At 49.1% G+C, this 16,679-nt stretch overlaps 1 protein-coding gene across 4 annotated transcripts in view; it reads left to right on the forward strand.

The window, feature by feature from the left end:
- ndst2a (N-deacetylase/N-sulfotransferase (heparan glucosaminyl) 2a) overlaps positions 1 to 16,679 on the forward strand; it is a 118,081-nt gene that overhangs the window by 33,768 nt on the left and 67,634 nt on the right. For 3 of the 4 annotated variants that reach the window (XM_076285872.1, XM_076285874.1, XM_076285871.1), the window contains one exon: positions 1,424 to 1,461. The exons of the other annotated variant lie outside the window; for it this stretch is intronic. The gene's annotated coding sequence lies outside the window, so the exon portion shown is untranslated. The remainder of the gene's footprint in view (positions 1 to 1,423; positions 1,462 to 16,679) is intronic. 4 annotated transcript variants of the gene reach the window in all.

The raw sequence follows: 16,679 nt of genomic DNA on the forward strand, positions 1-16,679 counted from the left end.
TTTGTGTCTGCACAGGCGTTAATTGGCAGCGGCATCATAGGAGCGCCGTTAAGCTATAAATAAGATTTGTTTTGTCTTAAGACGCCAAACAATGGAAACATCCCCCTTCTGGACCAAGCATTATGAGCTGTGTGTGTGTGTGTGTGTGTGTGTAGCTCCGGAAGTGTTGGAGGAGGTCACAAGTGCAGTGTATTTACATATGAGTGACAGATCCAGCCTCAAAAGTGTGTGTGTGTGTGTGAGCGAGAGACCGAGCCCCGGTGCAGCACACACTGGTGCAGCACCCAGTGGTATAATAACAGCGCAGTGTCCAGGAGTAAGGCAGTACATATGTAAATCTTAGTGTGGCTATTAATCTTTCATGTAAGAGCTAGGTGGCTGGCTGTAGATGTGTGTTTTAGGAGGGGGCAGGTGGATGCATTATTCATTGTTCCGAGCCCAAACTTGTTCATGCTGACCACCTGCTGTGACCCAGGGCAGCAGCAGAGCTTTGTGTACTGGAGCAGAGCAGGTTAAGCTGAGGTAGAGATGCATGCTCCTCAAAAACTCCAGCTACTCTTTCTCTTGCTGTCTTTCTTTCCCTCTCTGTCTCAACATCTCCTACTTTTGCAGGGCCCACATCGGTCATCCTAGAATAGTTCGCGGGGCCAGCGTTGGTCACTGCCACTAGAGTCCTATCTTTCACCCGGAATCTCTGTGTCTTCTCATTGCTCCCATGCGACTATCCATTTCATCTCCTTCTCGTTTGCCCTCATTTCATCGCTCTCTTTCTCTTTCTCCCTCTCTCCCTCCCTCTCAGCCAGATCATGTTAAGGCTAAGTTGTCTGTGTGTGTGTCTTTTTTTACAGTCTATGGTGTGTACATGTTCATGTGAAAGAGATTTGTTATGTAAGCAGTAGAGGGTGAGTCAGAGTAAACCATGTTCTGTATTCTGCCTCTGCTTCCTTCTCCTTTTCTCTCTCTGTCACTCTGGCTTCCTCTCTGCTTGCCTTCCATCAGTCTTGACGGCAGCGATCGGCCTGTAGGTATAATAGAAGATTGAGCTCCGCAGCCATCATTGTCTGTCAGCCGTGCAGCCATTAAAGATTTTAATAGAGGCAGATTTTCTCCCCCTGTGCTGTCTTGGCCTCTGTTCGATTGTGTTTGATTTATCTCTGCGTCTGAAGGCAGACCAGAGGTGAGCGGCTCGTATTGATGGAGATGTGAGCAGCAGGGGCTCGTTTACAAAGAAGCCTTGAGTTGGCTCCTTAATGAAGCCCTTAGTCTTTTCTTCTTGATTCCAGCTTTTTTTCCCTCTCTGTTACTCACTCTTCTTTTTTTTTCTCTTCTCTCTCTCTCTCTCTCTCTCTCTCTCTCTCTCTCTCTCTCTCTCTCTCTCTCTCTCTCTCTCTCTCTCTCTCTCTCTCTCTCTCTCTCTCTGCAGGTACTGTTGACAGTTCCTGATTGACCGTTCACACCGACGTGAGTCACCCTCCAAATGTACTTTTGTGTGTGTGTGTGTGAGAATTAGAGGACACATGAGCCACGTGTAAACACTTCACAGCACGAGCACACACACACAAGCTCACACGAGCACACACACATGCACACACTCCCACGCCTGCACTCACTCACACACTCTCTCATACGCACACACTCTGAGCCAAATTGAGAAGCGAGATGGGAAGGTAGATGGACCAGGCTTATTAAAGATTGAGACGTTGAAGCCGGTGCAGGGGAGAACAGGTAGACAAAGGTAAGTGAGTCTTCACACGCACGGGAGATTTTTCTCTCCCCTCTGACACATCTCGCTGTGAGCTCCGTAACCCGGCGTGTCGGGAGGCAGTCGGCCGTATCAAAGGTTGATGTCTGTCCAGCCCTCACGTGTGCCAGCCTGGTCCACCCCCCCCCCCCCCCCCCCACACAACACCTCATCCTCTCCAGATGAAAAAGGCTACTTTTGGTGTGATCTTGCTAAAGCTGCAAATGGGCAAAAGAGCTCCCATTTGGAGCTGTGAATGTCACTTCAGACGTGTGTGTGTGTGTGTGTGTGTGTGTGTGTGTGTGTGTGTAGGGTGGGGGGGGGGATTGGGTTAAAGCACTCCAAAGCTCTCAAGACTTCAGGCGACTCCCAGTGTTCTTCTGCATCAGAGCTATCACCAGGGGACATCTTGAAGTCTGTCTTTTGCTCCATGAAACCGCCGAAGTCTCTAAGATCATGTCATATGCAGCCTCGTTTTCTGTGCCATCTCTCTCTCTTTGCATCTCTTCACAGCCATCCTCGCTCTTGGGTGGCTTGAGAAATAGGAAGCCAGCCACCTTTTTAATCCTCCCTTTTCCTTCCCCTCACTCTGTCGCTCCTAAACCTCCAACCTCCACTTGGCCCAGGGCAGGCTGCCTTTTCATTTCCCTTTCCTCTGGTCACTCTTTTCTCTCTTCTCCTCCTCTTTTTATCCTGTCCAGTCTCACACTGTCTTCACAACCGTTTGCCCGTCTGTTTCTATCAGTACTCTCCTCCTTCCTATCTAGCCCCCCCCCCCATACTATTATCTGTGTCTTCTCTCGTAGTTCAGATGTGTATCTACCTGTATTCATTGCTCCATCTCTCCCTCCCTCTCTCCCTTTCTCCCTCCCTCTCTCCCTCCCTCTCTCTGCCCAGTAGCTCGGTGAGCCTCGAATGTGTTTGTATAATTTATGGTTCGTTTGGGCGAGAGGGAATGTTTGTCACCACCCCCCACCCGTCCCTGCACTCTCCTCCACCCCCCCCCTTCTCTCTCCTCTCCTCTCCTCTCCTCTCCTCTCCTCTACTTCACTGCCTGCAGAGATGCCTGTGTGTGTGTGTGTGTGTGTGTGTGTGTGTGTGTGTGTGTGTGTGTGTGTGTGTGTGTGTGTGTGTGTGTGTGTGTGTGTGTGTGTGTGTGTGTGTGTGTGTGTGTGTGTGTGTGTCACTCCGGCGAAGAATAAACACCACACCGACATGCGAGGAACAAGAGCAGCGCTGATTAATGCCAGTTACCCAGGCAGAAGCCGAAGCCAGCCCCACGCAGGGCATCTGCTGTTCCTCTTTCATTTCCTCTGTGTTCTCTCTGATTTTTTTTTTTTTTTTCTTTCTTTCTTCTTTCTCTCCCTCTCGTTTTCTTGTCCCCTGCCTGCCTACGTGCCTCCTTGGCTGCCCACGCCTGCTGGGCTGCAGTGGCAGCGCTGCGCTTCCCTGTGATGTGGCTGAGAGCAGGCGGATGGCAGAGGAGGGCCTGTGGCCCCAGCCACAAATGGATTCGCGTAACTCAAGCTGTTGTGCATTTCATGTGCGCCGGTCCCGGTGCTCAATCACAGACTGCGAGGTGACCTCTCGCCGGGGCGAGCGCCGGCGCGTTATCTCGCTTTCCCATTGCTCGCATCGCTCGGACTTCCTTCCGCACAATCTCTGTGTTTTGTCTGCTCTGGTGGCGTCCACTTTGTTTTTCTCTCTCTCTCTCTCTCTCTCTCTCTCTCTCTCTCTCTCTCTCTCTCTCTCTCTCTCTCTCTCTCTCTCTCTCTCTCTGTGTGTTTACCCTGGCCCTGTACTCCCTGACAGGAGCTGTACTCTCCCACTAGCTGCGTCTTGCATCTCAAAGAGGACAAGACAGGAGGGAGGCTCTCTTCCAAAGTACAGAGGACACGCAGAAGACACAAATAGACCTCCCCTACAGAGTGCAATCCACACACACACTCAGACACAAAATGCTATACACACCTCCCTGTAAGCCCAGGCCCCTGTCTCACACATACTACACCAAGGGACTCGACCCTCCCCCTTCCCCCAACTCTCTCCCATGCATAGAAAGACTCTCTCTTGTCATCTTTTTTTCCCCTTTTTTTCACATATGTTCCCCACTGTGCCGGCTGTGTGTCAAGTCCATATGGCCGAGCGCTAATAAGTTAGCTTCCTCCACTGGGACGGCGAGCTCGATCCTGTCCATCTGGCCCCTGGGATGGGCTTCCACCTAACAGGATTAACGGCTGCACTCTACACCCCCCTCCAGGCACCACCGGCTCCTGTGATTCGAGCTGTAAAGCCAAAGGCCGTGGACCACAGCACTGTAGAGTTGATCGCTCCCATTGATCTGATTGATCAGGGCTAGGCCCTAATGCCCCCCCCTGCCCTCTGCCCTCTGGTCTGGGTAAGCCTCGGTTAATGTGTCCCTGGGGTCGAGCATGAGAAACTGCAGGTGGACCTGAACGACACCGTACATACAGAGGCCAGACCAGACCAGCCTCCTGATGGTGATGGAGAGTGGAGACAGGTGGGAGAGGAGGGTGGGGGGTGGGTTGTGGAAGAAAGCCAAGAGCAAAATTAAGCGGGACATGAGGGGAATATGATTATGGAAAGGAGGAAGTGGGACAAAGAGGTTTGGAGGGACAGATTTGTGGAATAAAGTGACGTTATGGGATTGGAGGCAGTCAGAGGGAGGGAGACTTAACAGTGAAGATTGAAAATGGTGAGATGGGAGTTCAGGAGACGAGGTAAGGAAGCTGACTGTGGCTTCATTTTGAGGAGATTAGGGGAAACGTTCGAGGCAGTGCTGGTAAAAAGCAGTGTTCCGTGTTCTCTTAAAGGAGAGTGTCATGCATGCAGCCTCTCCTCTTATCTTGAAAGCACAGCCAGCTGCAGCCGGTACAGTCGGCACTCTGAACATTCAGCGTGGAGACGAACTGTCTTCACCGTTGTTATGGTGTTGCATGTTATTTTTGCCTTCTCCTGGCAGCCAGCACAGCTTTTGCACTACTTCTAGCTGATGAAGTGCAGTTTAAAACTTGAGACTTGGTTGTGGTCCATACTGCAAACCACCACACATCCGTGTGTGTGTGTGTGTGTGTATGTGTGTGTGTCTTTTGCCCATTTCCCAGAATTACTCTATAAACCCACAAAAAAACAAAAGCCTCTGAAAATGTATTCCCTTTATGCCGCATTTTAATTTTTCTTGCCAGTCTGTGTTTTTTTTATATAATTGCTTTCTTTTTAGTGAATTGTTCAACAGAATTGATTAATTGTCGGAGTTAAAGAGCCCCTGGACTCTGTAATGGCTTTCCTGTAAGCCATCCAAAGTGTAGGCATGCTGTCTGGTGGCCACTGACTTACTGCAGCCTCAGGTCCCAATGGGTAAAGTGAAGCACATTGCACACCGACATCACCACTGTTTACCACCTCCACCACTGCTGCGGACCGTGTGTGTGCGCGTGTGCGTGGGTGCGTGCGCGAGAAAGGGAGAGAGAGTGCGTGTTTGTGTTACATGGAAATCAGCAGGGGATAAACCAAGACTCCAGACAGTAATGAGACCACCTGCTCCTGAGCTCTCCCTCTCTACTCTGCCAGTTATGTTTTATCAAACACAACACAATTCCTACACATTGATTGACCTGTATTGTGCCTGCAGCTGTAGAATGAGTGAATAGTTAATGGGCATTCGATGTGTGTTGCTCTGTGTTAGGTCAGGTCCCTTTTATACACCTAGAAATAGTTTGAGTTTGAACGTCACCACCAGGTTGCTGAAGCCGACTGGTTTGATGATGCCAGCACGTGTTCTCAAAGTGCTGCAGTTTAGGAGCGGGGATTGCAGCCAGAAAACGGGGCCGAAGCTAATTGGCTTATTGACGGCCTAATGAATGATTTTTCGGCTCAAGCAGTGCAGCAGCTCTCTGCTTTCCGCACTCTTAAAAGCCTCTCTCGTGTAATGGACGGAAGCCGTGTTTGACCATTTTGCTTCGTAACACGTAAACGTATCTGCCAGTTTGCAAGATTATATATAACAACAAAAAAAAGACCTTTCACAGCTGACGTCAAATGAACGTTGCCGTTAAGCCACTGATGTTCTTCATTGGTATGTTTCCCTCAATCTCCTCATCTCCTCACCACTGAGCCCGAGCTGATAATAATAATGATTAAATAATCACTTTTCTGGCATTACTACTCTGCAGCTCTACTGTTAACCTCACTCCTCCTCTTCCATTTCTGCTCCTGAGTGCTGCCTCCATGCTGTTTCTCTGCCCCATAATGAGTGTATGACCCGGTAGGCCATGCAGTTCTGACTCATTAGCCAGTCGCTAATGACGCCCCTGTAGATGCAGGGTTGGGGTTGGTACTCTTGCCGATTTCGAGTGATAGGCTACGCTCGCTTTGTTTTTGCAGTCCAGTTGGTTGGGTGGACAGAGGGTGTAATCAGCTTGACCTGTAGGGTACACAGGTATTTCAGAATGCTAGCAGGATACCTGGTGTAAAGGGTGGCTCACGGGCCTCTAGGCTAGTGTTGACGTTGTGCTAACTCGGGTGGCAGCGCCATGATGGATGGGCCCCCTGATGGGCATCTGGGCTGCAGGCCCACGGTCCTGCCGAGTGACCTCATCGCCATGGCAAATTTCTCCTTCCATCATCTCTGTGTGTGTGTGTGTGTGTGTGTAGACGTAGACGTGGGCAGGTGAATAAAATATCACCACCAGTAATAGCTGGAATGGAGTGGAATGGAGCCCTACAGGGTGGGTGGGTGAGTGAGGGAGGGAGACTGACTGATTGATGATTAATTGAAAGTAAGGTAAGAGAGAGCGGCGTTGCCGCTGCCTTTTAATTGGTCTTGTAGTGAATTAGCCACGCACGAGATGAGTGGAATGGAGAGCGTGTGGAGGTTTGAATTGGACCCCCTCAGGGTTGACGCAGTGCAGATGCCCTTGTCTAGGACATGGCTGCTTTCTCTTTCTCTCTCTCTCTCTTTCTCTCTCTCTCTCTCTCTCTCTCTCTCTCTCTCTCTCTCTCTCTCTCTCTCTCTCTCTCTCTCTCTCTCTCTCTCTCGAGGTCCAGCAGACGGGGACTGGGGCAGGACATTTGTCAACGTCACCCGCAGCCAGTCTCTGCCTCAACTGTCACCAAGGCGACAGGAGTAGGTTGCAGGCGTGCCGGCTGTGTGTGAAAGGTGTGAATAAAATGGTGTTTGGGTGTATGTGTGTGGAGGCAGTCGCACTGTGTGATTTGTGTTCATGCTCTGCACACTCGGGCCTGAAGGACAAAACCATGAAATGAACTGGAGATGAGAACTTCTATGGGCCGTATGGGTGCAATTGTCTGTCTGTCTCTGCGCATTCACCCGTGTGCACTCTGCGTGTATGTGTGTGTTTGTGTGTGTGATGGAGTGTGGTGGGCTGGAAATTTTGGAAGGGAGAAGGGGGTTTAACTGGGGAGTGTGATAGTGTGTGTGTGTGTGTGTGTGTACAGGGGGTGGCTGGCCCACAGTGGTGTTGATTGCAAGCTGCTGAAAAGCTGACGTGGCACATTGCCAAGTGAGACCAGCGAATACAGTAGACGGCCGCCACGGGCCCGTGCCACAGCAGCCCAGACCTGAGCTACAACAGACGGGCTTGAGGAAGGAGAAAAGGGTCGGGAGGGTGTGGGGGGGACGAGAGCCAAACAACCAGCAGCCAGGCTGTCCATCACTGCCCAGCGCTGCACGCTGCCACCCTTTCAGCCTAAGGCTGTGATTAATGAAACTGGAGACTGCACCGCCACAACCTGACATGGGGGAAGGGGTGCCGTTCAGTGGAGAGGTGGCAGTTTTGGGTTGCATAATGTCCGTCGTGGTCCACACCCATAAAGGACCTTTAAAATAAACTACCTCATCTGGGAAGAATGTATACTAATGAAGCCCTTTGCGATTCTTAAAGATGTAGGCCTACAGTTGTATTTTAGCAAACATTCCCCTTAAGGTCTTGCTTTAGTGTAGTTTCCACTTTTAATGCCTACTAGTAATTGGGTTGTGTCTCGGCATTCAGAACTCGTATTGGAAGATGTATTCCATCTGTATTCCGGAGTTGTGTTCTGACCCAGTAGTCGCTCACTTTGAATAAAAGCATCTGCCAAATGAATATGTAAATGCGACGTAAGCTGAAAAATCTGGGATGCCCCCCCCTCTTCTCCCCATTAGAATGTCTCTTCTGTTTAGCCTTCTTTTCAAGTTCTATTTTTCTCTCCTCCTTTTCCTCCTCCTCGCCCATTTCCTATCCTCTCCTTCCTCCTCCTCGCCTCAGTATCGTTGTGTCTCCTCGCCTCAATATCGTTGTCTCCTCGCCTCAGTATCGTTGTGTCTCCTCGCCTCCTCCTGTGTGATTGGGCACAGGCATTGTGACCATGTGTGTCTGATGGATAAATAGAACACAGTCTTGTGTAAAGTATGGAGATCTGTGAGGCAGGTAGTGCGGAGAAAAAGGAGGGGGGGGGGGAAGGGCAATGAGGCGAGGGTGTGGCTCGCCCCTTTTCGTGCGCAGTTCTGGGAAATGCAGGAGCCCGTCAGTAACAAGCGCCTCAAGCTATTAATTGTCTGCAGGAATGTTCCGGATCTGTTTCCTGCAGCACGAGCGCCAGAGTAATGAACCAGCGAGTGTAAGGGAACTATGTGTTAGAGGCCGGGGGAAGAGAGCGGAGAGATGTAGAGGTAATGGAGAGGAGCTAAGCCCCAAGGGGACGAGAGGAGAGAAAAAGGGAAAGACAGAAAGATGAGGGACAGCAAGCACTGGCCACGTTGAACTAGCGGCCAGGTGAAATATGGGGGTACGGGTTGGACAGCAGAGGGTTTTTTTTTTTTTTTTTTTTTTTTTTTCTCTTCTCCTCCCCTCTCTCTCTCCCCCTCCTCTCATCTGAGGTTCTGATGTATGCGGTTCTGTTTGAGTTGGTTTTGTGTCTCTCCAGTGAGCTGGTGCAGAGGTCCACATATGTTGGCCTGTCAGCAGGGACCCCATCGCACCAGATCAGTGATTCGGGGGAAAGACACGGAGTAAGGGAGCGAGGGACAAGGAATGGGGGAGTGTGATGTGGTTGCACACAGATGTATAGAGGCTCATCAGTCTTGGCAAGCTGCAGCATGTTCCTGGGGTCTTGAACGAACACACACACACACACACACACACACACACACACACACACACACACACACACAAACCCACACACACCCCTTTTAAAACGATCAGTCATTTACAAACACTCGCAGGCAGGAGCATGCCCTGTCTTCTCCATTCGTCCTCGTTTGCACAGTTGGTTCAGCCACTGTTCATGCAGTTTCAAGAGGCAGAGACAAGAAGGGCCATAATCAAAGCCTGCACCAAATGGCTTTTGCAGGAATCTGTTTTCCTAACAAGAGGTAACAATCCCCATGAAAGGTAGTCTGGTCTTTCCATACAAGTTCACTGTGCAAGTGTATAAGCAGTCGATTGTTCTTAAATAACAAGTAAACACTGTTGTCAGCTGGTCTAATGTGTAGATTTGTTGGGTGCAGTGGTAGTTTGGGACCTGGCAAGGTGCAGTGAAGAATACGATTTAAAATGCCATTACAGTTGAGACACTCAAGATGCGTTCAAATTTGCAAACATAGGTAAACGTTTGTAAACAATTTTCTGTGTGCTTTGATTTTAACCTGAAGGTTTGTGAACACTCACAGTTTGAGGAGGTAGTTACCTGTGACGGAACAGCCGAACTGGACAGAGGGTTACTGTTGAGATGGAGTGTTTGGACATGTGTTTGGGAATTTGAACGCACCTCATGCTTGGTGCTGATTGTCACTATTGTGTGGTCTTTGTAATGGCACCGCAGATGTGCTTTTGACTCCTTGGTGTATGTGTACTGTCAGTTTGTGCTCTGTCAAAAGGAGACCTGTATTTGTTTTGTCAGAGCAGTAGAAGGGAAATGTAGCTGCTATCTTTTGCTATCAGTGTGTACTGTCCAGATCCTTTCTTCTCTGGCTAAGCCTCACAAGCAGTGACTCGTCACGCACTCCACTAGCTCGCCTTCATTTACTTTCCCAGTCACACTTGCTTGCTCACTCGTGGTGTACTGCTGTGTACTGTTGAAACTTTTGAAGGTCTTGAGCTTTTCCTGGTGGTATTTGTGGTCATCTGTTCTCATCTGTTCTCATCTTGCTGATGAATATGCTCAATATGCCAGGAAACTGTGTCAATCAGATAAGTGGTTGAGTGGTTACAGTGTTTCCCACAGAATGTAATTCTATTTGTGGTGGTAGGTTTTGCAGAATTAACTTGAATGCAACAGTTTTTAACAAATTAGCGCAGCATGGTTATGATGCTAACCAGATTAAAGCACAATTTAGTACGACCTGGAAAATCATTGTGTGGTGGTCAATGTTGATATTGTGGTGGGCCGCCACAAATAAGTCAATGTATGGGAAACACTGGGTTAGTCACTGTGGAACTGATAGGGTGTTTGTGGTTAACTAACATATTGTTTCCGTGGGTTGTACCATAGACAAGTATTTTGATGAGGTCAGTAAATGAATGACCACCACGTTGGTGTTGTTTGATTTATTGAGTGCTTGTGGTTTTTCCAGGTGTCGTGCCGTGTTGGGACATCTGTGTTTGGTCACCACTGGGCACTCAGCTCTGGAGTCCACATAGAGGCCTAGAGAATGCAGAGGGCATTCTGCCTTACTCACAGTGGTAAGGATATGTATTGGTAAACAGTCAGCAGTATAGATGAGTGTGAAGTAGGAGCTGCCTCTGAATCATCTTGGCGTATTAGTTATGGCTCCACGGAAGAATAGATGGCGGCCACACCGTGAAAATGATTGATCAGAGCTCTGACTACGCCTGATGTGGCAGAAAATGTGAGGGAACTGAGGGAGGGGAGGGGGGCCGGTGTGCAGGGTATGGAATAGCGCTCATGCATCATCTCCAGTCCAACCTCCACAACATCGCCCTCATTGGAATCCGCATCTCCTGAAAGAATAAAGGCTCATTATTGCCCCTGTTTGTTCAGTTCAACAGGGAAGCCATTGTTGCGGATGGAGCGTGACTCACTGTGCTATTCTGCCATAGCCATGTAACAGTCTTAACTGTATGGAGTTGTCAGTGCCATCGGAGTGCTTGCTTTTGTCCCTCTTGACAGTCGGTGGTTCTTTTGAGCGATGCACTCATCAGGAGAGCCATTGACTGATCCAGTCATCATTTGCGACTCGCGTCATGCGGCCGCCAGGAGTTGACAAATGACTGACCCGTAACGAGGGAGCACAACGCACGGCACAATCAATTTTCCCTCCTAATTAGCCCTAATGGAATGCCAAGTCCCTGTTCGGTTCCCTCAATCAGGAATGGGTCCCCATGCTTGTCCCCTCTCTGTTCTGCTCAGACATCTGCAAGGTTGTGCACAGTGCTGCGTCATAATCTCAGATGGTCATTACATTATGCCCTTTTTAATGGTAGAACAGGCTGTATCCCTTCTCGTAAGTAGGCCCTGAGATGTTCGTTAGACTAAATTAAACTGCATGACTTAACAGCACACTGATGGCCAATTAATGTCCTTTCGATATAATCAAAGTGGAGCCGAAGTAATGACTGATCACAAAAGAGTGAAGGAGAACTCCTAACTAAATCAACCCTGGCACTAATGGATAGTGGCCTGGTTGAGTTATTGTACTTGCAAAGTGCGCTGTTTAAACGCACTTTATTCTCTGTGGAGGCTGTGCTAGTGCATGTGTGTACGGTGGCTTCACACTCAATCAAATGGGCCACCAGCTGTGAGCACCCTCAGGAGCTCTGTGTACAGGCCTCACTCACACTACGCTCCCTCTTCCTCTCTCTCTCCTTCTGCGTCTGCTTTTGACCGAGTCGGGCCTCCGGAGATAAACACAACATTTGGAACCCAACAGCTGTGGGAAAGAAAAGCCGATCCGTCGTCTGCAGTTTTCCACACAGCAGACGATCCTCGTCTCCTGCACTGAGCCTGATGGATATGCGGTGTTGTACCTTAAAAGCGGGACCGCCTGCGTTTTAGATTAAACTGCAGACGACGGATCGGCTTTTCTCACAGTGTTGGGTTCCAAATGTTGTGTTTATCTCCGGGAGGCCGACTCGGTCAAAGCAGACGCAGAAGGAGAGAAAAATATTATGAATGTCCACAGTGCTTCGTTGAGCGCAAATATCGCATCATCGTGTTCAGAACTATTTTTTTGTGTTAAGGCTGGCTTCGATGCCTGGGAGAGCGACTTGCAGAAAATCGGGAGAAGATTTGACCCTTGTCACACCCTCCATGGCTAACAGAACTTGATTACTATAGCTGTGTCCACACACACACACACACGCACACACACACACCTCCATTTGTGCTGGAAAAAAACAAACCCACCGAGCCATAATTTGATGAAAAAGAGAAGAGAGCAAAGACATTGTCCCACATTGTGAAATCGAGCAGCTTGACACCCACACAATTGTTTAATTTGGCGGCTGATATTAATTCACGATGCCTAATCTGCCATGATTTCAACACGAGGGACATCTTTAATATATTCATCTTTCTCTCTCTTTCGCTCCTTCTCATGCCGTGGGCCTCCCAGGTATGCTCCGTCAGTGTGAATTATCGTCTGTAGATCTCGGCGCTCTCTGCATGAGAGATGAACGCCGCATATTCAGTATGCATAATCGGCCTGCCAGCTCGGGGCTGAGGGATGCCGGACGGACGGGCCGTCAGGAGTGATGGCTGCGCTTATCTGCGCTGACTGCCGCGTGCCAGCTTTAATTGGAGCGATGAGCTGGAGGAGGCAAGAGGAGACGCTGAGGTGTGGGGAAAACGGCAGTGACGCTCACAGCATAGTCAGTTCTCAGACAGTATGAGAATGATTGCATCATTGGCAGTGTCGGGACACTGAGATGCTAGGTTTTTTTGACATGGCATTGTTGAGTGGCCCTGTGCGGCGTGATCCTCTGTGCACATCCACGTGTGTGTGTGTGTGGTGCAAATGAAGTGGTGTATGTCGTCCAGTGGTGTTTAATGAAGTCACCCAAGGACTCTGCTCAAGCGTATCTCCTTGTATCAGTAACCTCCTTGCAGATCATTTGGATCTATTATATCCTGCTGAGCTAAGGTAATACTTCAGGGCCTTCCACTTGTGCAGCCTCTAAGATGTGTCTGAAGCTTGGTTCTTCGCTCCACCCGTGGGTTTCTACCAGTAATTGGGCTCCTTGGAGGCATCTCTCTCTCTCTCTCTCTCTCTCTCTCTCTCTCTCTCTCTCTCTCTCTCTCTCTCTCTCTCTCTCTCTCTTACTTTCTCTCTTACTTTCTTTCTTTCTGTCTTTCTCTCTTTCTCTCTCTCTCTTTCTCTCTCTCTGTCTGTTTTTCTCTCTTTCTTTCTCCCTCTCTCTCTCCCTCTCCCTCTCCCTCTCCGACACGCAAATTCGTGAAGCGTTCCATATTTTTTTAGAAAAAGTGACAACAAGTTGCACTTTGAACATCTGTAGATGTTTTTGTATTTATTTATTCATGTATTTATTTTTGTGTGTAGCGTTTTTTAATTATTTTGGGCATCATTGGTTAATTGAGGTTTTGTGCTGTTATGTAACACAATAAAGTACAAAATTTCAATCTCTCTCCCTCTCTTTCTTTCTTTCTTTCTTTCTTTCTTTTCTCTCTCTCTCTCTCTCTCTCTCTCTCTCTCTCTCTCTCTCTCACACCCACCCAAATCATTATTTCCTCTATCTGAAGCTCAAGGTGCACTCACACTGGGAGTCTGTTCTTGTCCATCTTCACTTATTCATCTTTGTTCTTTTTTTCCTTCTCCCCCACCGCTTCATCTGGAGCCCCTGACTCAGGGAAGCGTGTCATTTTTCTGAGGACTGCTTCTTTTTGCCCTCTCTTTTGCTTTTCATGCTCTCGGTGTCTGAATGCATCATGTCCCGATGCTCAGCTCCTGCACGTCAGCAGTCCTGGCTGCGTGTTCGTCCTCTGTTTCTGCCCCTTTTCCCCCCCTGATGGCTGGAAGGTGGCATTATTGCTCTAGCCTTCATGTTGTCATGTTGCGCATAAACAAGTAGACATGTGCATGCAGGGTGCACGCATAACATTATGGTTGACAAGGCGCGTCACAGCATCGCAACAGAATTTAAGCTGGGCCGACCAATTGTCAGGTGGTGACGACATCGCTGCTTCAGTATGCTCACACACACACAGATAAATGCGCACACGCACACACACACACACAAATGCACACATACTGTAACCTTAATGAGGCAGGAAGATAAGACCTCTCAATGTGACTCTTTCCCCATGAATTAAGTATGGCTACATGAGCATTACTCCATGGGGTTCTGCTGCTCTAGGCTCAGCTTTTCTGAGCCCTCGCCTCTTCTACACGCACACACACCGCACACACACCGCACACACACACCACACGCACACACACACACTCACACTCACACTCACACACACACACACACACACACACACATGGTCTCTCCCACGCAGAGGCAGACATAAAACCTCTCTCCTCTCAGCACTGAGAGCGGCATGACTGGCTCCAAAACTACGGAAAATATCACCCAGACCTGGCCTAACCCTCGCGCACTCTCTGATATTTTAATGGTTGGAGACATCAGGAACTTCAGAGAACATCAGAGGCTTCACCCTCAGTGACTCTGGCTTTAGTCACCAACCCTACACCTCCACCCCCCAGATGAGTTGACAGTCCCCTGTCATTCACATGTCTAGCATTTCATATTTTTGTCCTGCAAGAAGGTGTTCTCTTGACGTGACGTGATGGAGCAGTGTATTTAAAAAACATGCTCCACCATGACGTGTTTGGAACTCTGTGTTCCCCAAACGGAATCAAGGATTAACTGGGCAAAAGAAGATTTGTTTTTCCCCCTCTCTGTCTCGCTCACCACTCCTTGCGCTAAGGCCACGCTTTCTCCCAATGTCAAGCGTCCATGCAGAGCCATTTAAATATCATCTTTTAGGAGATGTTTGGTCAGTTTCTCTCCACGAACATCAAATAGAATCAGTGTGTTTGCTCAAGCACGGATAGAGGTTTGTGTACGTGTGTGGCTTATGTAGCCATTAAAAAAATGTGTTGGCTTTGGCAAAGGGCAACTTTCCACAGGGTGCCTCTTGCCCCCATTTATACAAAACACTGTGTCGGTATGAACTGCCCCGCACACCTGGCTGAGGGGCAAAGGAGGGGTAGAGAGCACACCATGATGCTGTGGCCCTACTGAACACACGGCTTGGTCCTCTTCCGCCTTCTCTGTGCACTACGCGGACACTGTCTGCTGCCTTCTGCACTCGAGAGGCATTTCTCCTCCTGGTTGAGTGTTGGGTGCTTGTTCCTGCGTTTAGGTGGCACTCAGTCCCGGATCAAGGCTCTGCCGTTGTTCTATGCTCCGCCTGTACCCTTCCTGAAAACATGACGAGGGAGTCACAAGGCATGGATGCTAAACAGTTCATGTTTCACATTATTCACGTTACATTTCGCATTACATTTGGAATTCAGATGATGACGTGCAACACCCCCGACATGTGCAATTCTAGCACGTGCACAGTTAACATGAATATACTCGCATGGACAACTCTTGTCAATTATGTATATGTACTTAATCGCATGCATGCTAAAATGGGTAATTCTCACAATCTAGTCACATAAAAATGCACAATTCTCTGATATTCTGCAGTACACTAATGAACACACGCGCAATAACCCAGATGCAGGAATTGCACTCAAACAGTCAGACACGCGCTCACTGTACATGTACACACACACACACACACACACACACACACACACACACACACACACACACACACACACACACCTACGTTTTACCTTGCAGGCAGCTATAGTGTTTTACAGCATCCAGAGAGGCTGGCGTGAAAAGCTTCAAAGGAAGTCATCATTTGCTGTTTAAACACAACGCAACTCCCCTCCCCCACATCTAACGGCCTCTCCCTCACACACACACATGCACACACATGCACATGCTTAATATCCTAGTTAAGCTATCATTTTAAAAGGCCCAAACAAACCCCTCACTGATTACCCTGAATAAATCGCTCCAAATGCAAACTCCGCATTAGATCTCAGTGTGGATTCCCTTTATCCGATTGCAGGTGGGGGGGGGGATGGCCCATATACCCCAAACACGCTCACATGTTTGCCAATTCATCAGAAATTCCCCTTGCATCAGGCATTAACCCAGATTATCCTTAATCTATCAAAAGAGCAGCCCCAAACCCCTCTGGGCTTTTTTATCAACCAGTGCCACACATGTGCAGACATGAAATATCATGCTAATGTGTGATATTTCCATCTGGTTATCGCTCACATTTATCTAGATGCTGCCCAGTGCGCGGCCCATATCTTGCACACACGGACGCATCGCCGCTGGTGGCAAATCTTTCACCGCAGGAGCCCTAGATTAAGACGTCCGCCCGGTCTGTATTGCCACGCGCACAGATGCCGTCGTCACGCAAGTCGCCCGACTCGTTTGGCCTCGGCCATCAGGATAAAACCTCTGAGCCGGATAGCTTGGTGCTCCTCCAACCCCTCACCCCCACTCCACTCTACTCCACCGTAAACACCAACACCCTAATCTCTGGTCTGCCAGAGAGAATGGGAGGAGTGGGGGGCAGGGGCTGATGGTGCAGATGGAGGTGGTGGTAGTGTTACTGGGGGCAAGCCAGGGCAGGGGCGATTATTCCTTCCAGCTTCCTGGTTTGCCTGGGTGTGGCAGCCCAGAGGCTTGAGTTGAAAGTAGGGGTTTAATAGGTCAAAGGTCAGGGGAATAATGGCCACCTCAGGCCACCACACCCCAATGCCCCATTAGCACAGCCCACATATCTCTCCATCTCAAGGCATTGTTCAGTCCCTAGCATAAGGCATTGCTCTGCAGAGGAACGTGTGTGTTTCAGG

The sequence above is a fragment of the Alosa pseudoharengus genome, unplaced genomic scaffold (genome assembly GCF_046254945.1).
Source record: "Alosa pseudoharengus isolate Yale_2024_CS ecotype anadromous, Long Island Sound unplaced genomic scaffold, YU_APseudo_1.1 YU_APseudo_1.1_scf_15, whole genome shotgun sequence".
In the NCBI taxonomy this organism is placed as follows: domain Eukaryota; kingdom Metazoa; phylum Chordata; class Actinopteri; order Clupeiformes; family Clupeidae; genus Alosa; species Alosa pseudoharengus.